At 38.0% G+C, this 9,172-nt stretch overlaps 1 long non-coding RNA gene across 1 annotated transcript; it reads left to right on the forward strand.

Moving 5' to 3' along the window:
* The first annotated feature begins 6,010 nt into the window (after positions 1-6,010).
* On the forward strand, positions 6,011-8,789 carry LOC128651938 (uncharacterized). The gene is made up of 2 exons (XR_008401221.1): positions 6,011-6,128; positions 8,315-8,789. It is a non-coding gene; the product is annotated as an uncharacterized LOC128651938 (long non-coding RNA).
* Positions 8,790-9,172: the final 383 nt, after the last annotated feature.

The raw sequence follows: 9,172 nt of genomic DNA on the forward strand, positions 1-9,172 counted from the left end.
CCATTCGAACATCCAAATCTAGTTTCTCTGCAGCTGACTGCTTGGAAATTGAACGCTTGATTTTATCCAAGCGTGGGTTTTCAAATTCAGTGATAGATACTCTGGTACAAGCCAGAAAACCTGTGACTAGAAAGATTTACCATAAAATATGGAAAAAATATATCTGTTGGTGTGAATCCAAGGGATTCTCCTGGAGTAAGATTAAAATTCCTAAGATTTCTGCTTTACACAAACGACTGGCAGCTGTGCCAGAGGTACAAGCTTTTGTACAGGCTTTGGTCAGAATCAAGCCTGTTTACAGACTCCTTGGAGTCTAAATTTAGTTCCTTCAGTTCTTCAAGGGGTTCCATTTGAACCTTTACATTCCATAGATACCAAATTACTTTTCTTGGAAAGTTCTGTTTTGGTTGCTATTTCTTCTGCTAGAAGAGTTTCTGAATTATCTGCTTTGCAGTGTGATCCGCCCTATCTGGTGTTCCATTCAGATAAGGTTGTTTTGCGTACTAAGCCTGGTTTTCCTCCGAAAGTTGTTCCAACAAGAATGTTAACCAGGAAATACTTGTTCCTTCTAGGTGTCCGAATCCAGTTTCAAAGAAAGAACGTTTGTTACACAATTTAGATGTAGTTCGTGCTTTAAAATCCTATTTAAAAGCAACAAAGGATTTTAGACAAACCTCATCTTTGTTTGTTGTTTACTCTAGTAAGAGGAGAGGGCAAAAAGCTACTGCTACCTCTCTTCTTTCGGGCGGAAAAGTATTATCCAATTGACTTATGAGACTGCCGGACGGCAGCCTCCTGAACGATTCACAGCTCACTCTACTAGGGCTGTGGCTTCCCATGAGCCTTCAAGAACGAGGCTTCTGTTGATCAGATATGTAAGGCAGAGACTTGGTCTTCTCTGCACACTTTTGCCAGATTTTACAAATTTGATACTTATGCTTCTTCGGAGGCTATTTTTGGGAGAAAGGTTTTGCAAGCTGTGGTGCCTTCTGTTTAGGTAACCTGATTTGCTCCCTCCCTTCATCCGTGTCCTAAAGCTTTGGTATTGGTTCCCACAAGTAATGGATGACGCCGTGGACCGGACACACCAATGTTGGAGAAAACAGAATTTATGCTTACCTGATAAATTACTTTCTCCAACGGTGTGTCCGGTCCACAGCCCGCCCTGGTTTTTTAATCAGGTTTGAAAAATTTCTTTCTCTATACACTACAGTCACCACGGCACCCTATGGTTTCTCCTTTTTCTCCTAACCGTCGGTCGAATGACTGGGGGGGCAGAGCCAGAGGGGGGACTATATGGACAGCTCTTGCTGTGTGCTCTCCTTGGCATTCCCTGTAGGGGAGGAGAATATCCCACAAGTAATGGATGACGCCGTGGACCGGACACACCGTTGGAGAAAGTAATTTATCAGGTAAGCATAAATTCTGTTTTTATTTCTGTTAAATGTTATTTAATATGTCTCTATATATATATCTGTATATACCTATACCTGTATATCTATTCCTATAGAAATATAAGTATAGGTATATATTTTACATTAACATATATATTGTGACAGAGAAAAGGAATGAAACTGCTGTATTTTTGGGTCCCTGGGTTGTAACATGTGAGAGAGGGCGGGCCATCGTTCCACTCCTCAGTTTGCAATTAGCTTAAAGTGAGGAATCAGGAAGGGATTTTTCCTCACCTGTGTTCTATCAAATGAGTGTAATTAATTATCCAGCTGTTAGGTGGAGAGGGAGAAAACCTCCAGAGTGTTTTCTGACTTCAAAGTTTGAAAGTGCTTTGAGGCGGGAAAATATTACAAAGGAACCGCCGCTATGTCGAGTGAGCTTGTCAAAATATTCCAAGCTCCCGACATAGCGGCATCACGAGAGGCATTTACTACTACATGCCATTGGTTGGCGATGCTGGCTATAGACACCACCCAGCATCACCACCATATTGGCTATAGTAAAGGATCTTTGGAATAGAACTGCCATGTGACTAACTACTAATCCTAATACCCCTAAACCGTAGTACCCCACAATCGCAAACTAACACTACACTAATAAATATTTAAACCGCCACATACGCAACTACCTATCCTGTTAACCCATATACCGACACATACCCACCACAAGTATCTATCCTATTAACCCCTATACCGCCACTAGCCCACCACAAGTATCTATCCTATTAACCCCTATACCGCCACTAGCCCAACACAAGTATCTATCCTATTAGCCCCTATACCGCCATATACTCACCACAAGTACCTATCCTATTAACCCCTATACCGCCACTAGCCCAACACAAGTATCTATCCTATTAGCCCCTATACCGCCATATACTCACCACAAGTACCTATCCTATTAACCCCTATACCACCACATACCTACCGCAAGTACCTATCCTGTTAACCCATATACCGCAACATACCCACTGCAAGTATCTGTCCTATTAACCCCTATACCGCCACATACCCACCACAAGTACAAAACTTTTAACCCCTATACCACCACATACCCACCGCAAGTACCTATCCTATTAACCCCTATACCGCCACATACCCACCGCAAGTACCTATCCTATTAACCCCTATACCAACACATACCCACCACAAGTACTAAACTATTAACCCCTATACCGCCACATACCCCAAACACAAACTAACCTAATACCTAACCCCCCATCTAAACTAATGCCCCTAAGTAAAAAAAAAAATCTAAGTTACAACAAAATAAAATTTAACCTAAACTGTCACAACCCCAAACCCAATCTACCCCTACTCTACCTAACACCTAACCCACCCTCCAAACTAACCCCCCCCTCTAAAATAAACAAAAAATAGAAGCTGATTAGGACATTAATACATCATTGTAATGTACTTCATTATTTATTTTTTCTGCGAAAATGTCACCAAAATGTATTTTTCTTTTCTCTCAAAGAGAGCCTTTGACTGCCCAGGGAAAGCAGGAATACTAATGACATCAGGATTTTCTTTAGTTTCATGCTTGGACTGCTCTGAAATAAGCAGAACTCCACAGATATTGCTAATAAAGGGGTCGATCACAATATTTTAGAAAAACGTATCAAATGATTTATCTAAAAATATCCCCCTAGATCGGAACAGCCAATAGAATGCAAGCTCAATCTGATTGGCTGATTGGATCAGCCAATCGGATTGAACTTGATTCTGATTGGCTGATTCCATCAGCCAATCAGAATATTCCTACCTTAATTCCGATTGGCTGATAGAATCCTATCAGTCAATCGGAATTCGAGGGACGCCATCTTGGATAACGTCATTTAAAGGAACCGTCATTCGTCGTTCAGTCGTCGGCCAGGATGGATGTTCCGCGTCGGAGGTCTTCAGGATCCTGCCGCTCCGCTCCGGATGGATGACCATAGAAGATCCCGCTTGGATGAAGACTTCAATCGGATGGAAGACCTCTTCTGCCCCGCTTGGATGAAGACTTCAGCCGGATCATGGACCTCTTCAGCCCCCCGCTTGGGCTTGGATCAGGACATCGGAGGAGCTCTTCTGGACAGATCGGTGAACCCGGTGAGGTGAAGACAAGGTAGGAAGATCTTCAGGGGCTTAGTGTTAGGTTTATTTAAGGGGGGTTTGGGTTAGATTAGGGGTATGTGGGTGGTGGGTTGTAATGTTGGGGGGCTTGGGTATTGTATGTTTTTTTTTTACAGGCAAAAGAGCTGAACTTCTTGGGGCATGCCCCGCAAAGGGCCCTGTTCAGGGCTGGTAAGGTAAAAGAGCTTTGAACTTTAGTAATTTAGAATAGGGTAGGGCATTTTTTTATTTTGGGGGGCTTTGTTATTTTATTAGGGGGCTTAGAGTAGGTGTAATTAGTTTAAAATTGTTGTAATATTTTTCTTATGTTTGTAAATATTTTTTTATTTTTTGTAACTTAGTTCTTTTTTATTTTTTGTACTTTAGCTAGTTTATTTAATTGTATTTATTTGTAGGAATTGTATTTAATTAATTTATTGATAGTGTAGTGTTAGGTTAATTGTAGGTAATTGTAGGTAGTTTATTTAATTAATTTATTGATAGTGTAGTGTTAGGTTTAATTGTAACTTAGGTTAGGATTTATTTTACAGGTAATTTTGTAATTATTTTAACTATTTTAGCTATTAAATAGTTCTTAACTATTTAATAGCTATTGTACCTGGTTAAAATAAATACAAAGTTACCTGTAAAATAAATATTAATCCTAAAATAGCTATAATATAATTATAATTTATATTGTAGCTATATTAGGATTTATTTTACAGGTAAGTATTTAGCTTTAAATAGGAATAATTTATTTAATAAGAGTTAATTAATTTCGTTAGATTTAAATTATATTTAATTTAGGGGGGTGTTAGTGTTAGGGTTAGACTTAGCTTTAGGGGTTAATACATTTATTAGAATAGCGGTGAGCTCCAGTCGGCAGATTAGGGGTTAATGTTTGAAGTTAGGTGTCGGCGATGTTAGGGAGGGCAGATTAGGGGTTAATACTATTTATTATAGGGTTAGTGAGGCGGATTAGGGGTTAATAACTTTATAATAATAGCGGTGCGGTCCGGTCGGCAGATTAGGGGTTAATAAGTGTAGGCAGGTGGAGGCGACGTTGTGGGGTGCAGATTAGGGGTTAATAAATATAATATAGGGGTCGGCGATGTTAGGGCAGCAGATTAGGGGTACATAGGGATAATGTAAGTAGCGGCGGTTTACGGAGCGGCAGATTAGGGGTTAATAATAATATGCAGGGGTCAGCGATAGCGGGGGCGGCAGAATAGGGGTTAATAAGTGTAAGGTTAGGGGTACATGTTAGAGTGTTAGGTGCAGACGTAGGAAGTGTTTCCGCATAGCAAACAATGGGGCTGCGTTAGGAGCTGAACGCGGCTTTTTTGCAGGTGTTAGGTTTTTTTTCAGCTCAAACAGCTCCATTGTTTCCTATGGGGGAATCGTACACGAGCACGTTTTTGAGGCTGGCCGCTTGCGTAAGCAACTCTGGTATCGAGAGTTGAAGCTGCGTTAAATATGCTCTACGCTCCTTTTTTGGAGCCTAACGCAGCCTTTATGTGGACTCTCAATACCAGAGTTATTTTTATGGTGCGGCCAGAAAAAAGCCGGCGTTAGCTACGCGGGTCGTTACCGACAAAACTCCAAATCTAGGCCTAAGTTTTTAAACAGTTTTATACTGAATTATTATATAAGTATCTGTGCATATTCTTCTTTATAGTAGTATATATTACATGCAGTTATATGAAAATTGGTGTATACTGTCCCTTTAAGGGACATGAAACCCCGTTTTTTTTCCCTCCATGATTCAGATATAGCATACTATTTGAAACAAATTTCCAATTTAATTCTATTATCTAATGTGCTTATTCTATTTTTATCCTTTGTTGAAAAGAATACCTGAAGGCTCAGTAGCAGCAATGCCTCTTGTTATTAGATCACTTGATGTACTTAGGTCCCAGTAGTGCACTGCTGCTTCTTCAACAAAGGATACTAAGAGAACGTAGCAAATTTGATAATAGAAGTAAATTGGAAATTGTTTAAATCATGAAGAGTGTTGAGCTTGATAATATATCCCTTTAATTTTTAACACTAATCATGACCCTGCCAAAATCTAGACTCCTGGAGAAAAAATGAATATGTCACTTATGACCCCACATCTTAATTCCTATATGATGGCCCTCAGACTGATAAGCCCCTAAGGTCTAAGTACTCTTTGTGTAAATATAAAATGAAATTAAATACAATTATATAAAAAAAAACGTATTTTAAAAAGAAAAAGAAAACCATTGCTTACCTGTCATGTTTTCATGCTTTTCAGCCCACAGCAATTGTTCCTTTTTATGTAAAACCATTATTTTTGTCTAAATTTTGTGGTTATTTTCCTCTTGTTTTAAAATATTTATATTTTCTATATTTGATTAAAGATCATATTTCAGGGATTTTTATAACTAATATTTTTGTTCTCTTTTAGAAAGTTCTCAGTTACTTTACTGGATGTATGTCTTTGGATGTTTTGAAGAAAGACATTGAAGCTAATTTTAAATCAGTGAAATCTGCCCTCTGTACAAGTGAAGGTTCAAGGCAGGAACCTCTTTTAACTGCACACCTTTTATCATGGTAAAAATTATTCATTTTATTAAGATCCCCATTTTTTATGTAGGCTATAGAACAGTTGTGGTGAACATTTCTGAGAACTTGTGCCCAAATTGGTAAATATGTAAAAAACATATTTGGTGTCCACCGTGTCCATGGTACCTTGATATGTGTAACCCCTTTGCTACCAGGAATTTCAGATAAAAATTGCCCAAAGTACCAAAGAATTTTCTTCTTACTTATGTACACTAATGTATGTTAAAACTAAATAAACATTTTGAAAATGGAAAAAAAAAAGAAAGAAATATAACGTATAATATTTTTAAAGTAGACAACCCAAGGTATATGTCTAGGTCCATTTTGGTATATTTGATGCTTTGGTTTTCTCACTGAGATTATTTACACACAACTACTGCAGTCATAAGACAAATGGTTGTAAAAGCTTCTCTGGGATCCCCATTGTTCAGAAATAGCAGACATGCATGGCTTTGCCATTGGCTTTTGGCAATTAGAAGGCCACTAATTGCACACTATACTTCTGAAATTCCTGGCAGTGAAGGGGTTGATCAGTTAGCTTGTAAGGTTATTATTTGCTCTTGTATAAGGATTACGCTCCCACCCCCTGATCTCTACCTGATCCCTCCCAAACAGCTCTCTTCACTCCTCCTTCCACACTGATCACCACCATCTTAGGTACTGGCAGAAAGTCTGCCAATATGTAGTTTAGGGCTTTTATTTATTATTTTTTACATACTCTATATATAACCCTCCCCCCTCCCAATGCTCCCCACCATATTTGTTACTTGCAGCCAGTCTGCCAGGATTTTGTTTTTTTCTGTAGTATTTGGACCCCTCCTCCGTTCCATGATCACCTTTTTCTGTAGTGTAGTATCCCCCTTCCCCCTCCAGCTGATATTTTTCCATAGTGTAGGGCCTCCATCTCCCTTCATAATCTTTTTTTCCATAGTGTAGGGAACCCTCCCCCTCTTCCGCTGGGCCTCCAACCCACCTCCCTCTTTTCCTCCCACCGCTCCCACTTGGCACCAACAGTGGATTGGATCATTACAAAGAGTAATACAGGCAGTATCACGCTCTGTAACAATCTACAATCTGGCTTCATATGGTAAGAGAACACGACCAGTGCTGATTTATGAAGGAAGATGCCTTCTGCCCCCTGGTTGTGACTCCTGCTGTCTAAACTGACAGTGGGACCACAACATGTGCCTCTGTGTTGGATGTAGGTACTACGTCAACACAGTACACTGGGAAATGTACTGAGTGATGTAGTACTTACGTCCATATGGTGCAATAGGTTAAAAATGACATGAAACCTATTTTTTTTTTCTTGAGTCAGATCGACCATACAATTTTAGAAAACTTTCCAATTTACTCATATTATTACATTTACTTTGTTCTGTGTATCCTTTGTTGTAAGGCTCTGTGCATGTGTCAGAGCAATATATGGCAGCATATTTGCAAGAATACTTTTAACAATGTCATACATTTGCAAGGGCACTAGATGGCAGCAGTGTTTCCTGTCATGTAGTGCTCTAGACACATGCATGCTAACTACCTAGGTATGATCTTACAAAGAGTACCATGAGAACAAAGCAGTTGGAAACTAATGTTCTGTCTGAATCAAGAAAGAATAAATTTGGTTTTCATGTCCCTTTATATTATTTTTATATGCACACTTTACTGACAATAAATGTGCTTGGGATAGTATTATATATTATCTTGTAGACAGAGGTCGTGGGCTAAAGATCTTGGGAAAAAAGTATTTGCTAATAATGTTATTTTTAAAGGGACATGAACCCCAATTTTTTTTCTTTCAGAATTCAGACAGAAAATACAATTCTAAACAACTTTGCAATTTACTTCTATTATCATGTTTGCTTCATTCTCTTGATATCCTTTGTTCAAGGAGCAGAAATACACTACTGGGAGCTAGCTAATCACATCTAGTGAGCCAATCACAAGAGACAAATATGTGCAGGCACCATTAACCAACTAACTCCCACTACTGTAGGATATGTACATATTCTTTTTCAACAACAGATACCAAGAAAGCAAACTACATTTGAAAATATAAGTGAATTTAAAAGTGTCTTCAAATTGCACATTATGATTATGCAAGTTTAAGTTTGACTTTCCTATACCGTTAAAGAGACTCTGATTTAACTGGTTTTCTTCTTTTAATGTTATTGCAGGTTACTGGATCTAACTCACACAATCATTACAACAGTATCCTCACTCCCTGAAGAGTTAACTGGAGAGATCATGCCAGTTTTGTCCTATTCTTTGTCATTGTGATTTTTTGTTGTTGACATAGCAAAAGGATTATTTATTTGTTGATATCACGCAATACTTTTATCGAACATTACATAAGTGTATAATTACCTCTAAATATATAATCAGGTTAATAAAAACATCCAAAGAATAAGGAATAGCACAAATACAGTGTGGCATAAATATTGTTTGTTATTCATTGCAAAACAAATCATAAGTAAATCTCCTGCATAGGAGACAAATAATGTAAGTAATACAGGGTGCATAAATCATTTTAAAGATATTTTTACTAAAGTGCTTTGTTATACAATATTCTTATGCCACTTATTCCAACATATAGTAAAAAGGCTGAAAAAAACATTCAAATGCAAAAATAAAATTTGCTGTTAGAATTTGTTCTTTTTGCATCGTTTTCTTTGCTGAGTATGGGGTAGATCGCAATCTTGAGTTTGTCTTCAGTAGATTATAATTTCTGAGCTTTGCTCGGTATTGTCAAGATGATTTTTTTCAGTGATCACAATCCTAACATGCTGCCGTCTTAAATACCCTGAGACTTAAAATCGTTATCTCTTAAAAACGACACTAAATAGGTATCTGCCTTTTAAATTTCCTGATTTTGTAATCCAAAAATGAAATGCACAGGATTAACAATAAGCAAAATAACAATGTTGTGGGTTTAGAGATAACAATACAGGTTAAAGTTTCTGTATGTTTATTGATCCCTTTTAATAGAATGTAGTGATGCTGATAGGTAATGTGTGCAATTAACCTGTTGTGTT

This window comes from Bombina bombina, chromosome 3 (assembly GCF_027579735.1).
Source record: "Bombina bombina isolate aBomBom1 chromosome 3, aBomBom1.pri, whole genome shotgun sequence".
In the NCBI taxonomy this organism is placed as follows: domain Eukaryota; kingdom Metazoa; phylum Chordata; class Amphibia; order Anura; family Bombinatoridae; genus Bombina; species Bombina bombina.